Below are 2,054 nucleotides of genomic sequence, written 5' to 3' on the forward strand. Positions count from 1 at the left end.
TGGATCAACCATTGGCGGATCTGGTTGTAGAATTCCTCCATCGGACACTGTTGTCTAACTTCAACAAGCAGCGTGGTAACCGACGTAGCCATGCTGGTCGAGCTTGGAAGAGAGTCCTCGTGATCCTCGTGTTGGCAATCCAGGAAGGTTGGTGTGACGTGGATATTTTGTTGGATCCATCCTTCTTGCATCTTCCGTCCAAACATGGTGATTGCCTTCCGGTCAGGCGTGTGTCTACCTGGCCGCTCATTGGCAACTTAAGAAGATAGTTGGCAGTCAGCAAAGACAAGTAGGAAAGAAATAGAAGAAAGTAGGACGCATTGGTACCAACGTCATGGCCATCGCTGGCTGTGACGTTGGTGCGTCGTTACAGCTTAATGATAGAAGGATTGTCATTTCCCAATTCGAGCTCACCTTTTAGCTTGTCATACTCAGCTTTCAGAGATTCTAGTGGATCCTCAAGACGATCGTGAAAGTTATACTGGAGATGAGTGATAGCAATTTTTATCGTCGATACTCAGCTTATCATACGCTGCTTGATCGATTTGTTGCTTGAACGCGAGGGTACGAATCAGGTCCTGAAGACTGGCACTGATTTGCATTTTCGGCCCGCGTTTTCGGCGATTTGGTTGTACAATGACAAGTGTTTTAGAGTCGAGATCGGGGATTCGAATGTACTTACTCCCTAACTGACGGTAAACGTAAGCGGAAGGGGTTGCTAGGCCTTGGATTTCTTTCAGGTTGTAAGTTCGCGACCGACGTACTACACCTTCGAGGGGTTTAATACCAGCGCCTCTGAGGCCTCTACCAGTGAGTTTGCTCTGTCGACCCTTGAATTTATCGGGGTCAGCATATTTTTGAGCACCAGCATAATTTTTAAACTTCAGCTGATAGACTGCCTTGGTCGCTTTCACCGCGGACTGCGCTGCCTTCAGAGCTGATCGTGCGGATTTACTATTCGTCGATTCCACCAGTTTCTTGGCTTCTTCGTATCGTGATTGAGCCTCTGCGTACTTCAAGAATGCAGCTTTAGATTCATCATGGAGCTTTTCCATCTGCTCATTGTATTCAAAGCTTGATCGACTGATATCATGAGCATTCTTGAGAATAGCTTCATTAATAATTGCAAGATTGTCCTCCAAATTCTTGCGACGAGCTTTGTTCAGCTTCTTCTCTTCCTCCCCATGTTCTCCTGCGTCGTCTAAGTAACGCTCCACTTCTTCAAACCCATTCAGTAATGAAGTAAAAGTATCTATCCATCTGATATTCTTCATCAACTCTTTCCAGGCGTTACCCGATACAGGTTTATGCTGATCATTTCTAATATGTAGAGGACGTTGGATCATAGGCTCGCTAAAGTAATATTCGCGATGAGGTATTATGCCATGTCTAGTCATAACAATCGGCTTCAGACGGAAAGGGATTTTAACTCTCTTCTCTTGAAGAATTTTGTAATATTCTGTGAGAATTTGCTTTCCGTCATTATCAGCATTAGTTAATTTTATCCATATCCTCATCGATTCCACTTAGAACTCCATGGCGAGGCTCTGAGCTGGCCTCTCCTGGTTTGGAATCCTGAACAATACGTTCTTCATCATTTGTACCGATAAATGACAGTTCCAAGCCCTTATCCTTTATCGTATTGATAAATCTATGAAGGGTGGCTTGCCAATTGACCTTTTTAGTGATTGCAGGCTTAAGACGAGCGCTGCTCTTGCTGAATACGCTAACTGAATTACCTTCAATCCAGACATAACCATCTCCATCAATTGGAGAGGACTTTACCGTGCCAATGAGGATAGGAACTATTTTCTTCTAAGTCCATTTGCCTCAAGCATCTCTTTGTTTTTACTAATGGTCCAAAATATTTTGAGCGTACTACTCATCTCGTTAGACTGTGGGGAGGTCGAATTATCAAACTCAAAACTATCCTGAAGCCTTTGCTTACTACGATTCGCGTCATCGTTCATTAAAGCATTTACTCGCTTTCTCTTGGCGCCAATACGTTTCCATACTTGGTATGGCGTTATGGCATCTTCAATTCCATTTCACCA

Source organism: Phytophthora infestans, genomic scaffold (assembly GCF_000142945.1).
Source record: "Phytophthora infestans T30-4 supercont1.69 genomic scaffold, whole genome shotgun sequence".
Lineage (NCBI taxonomy): Eukaryota > Oomycota > Peronosporomycetes > Peronosporales > Peronosporaceae > Phytophthora > Phytophthora infestans.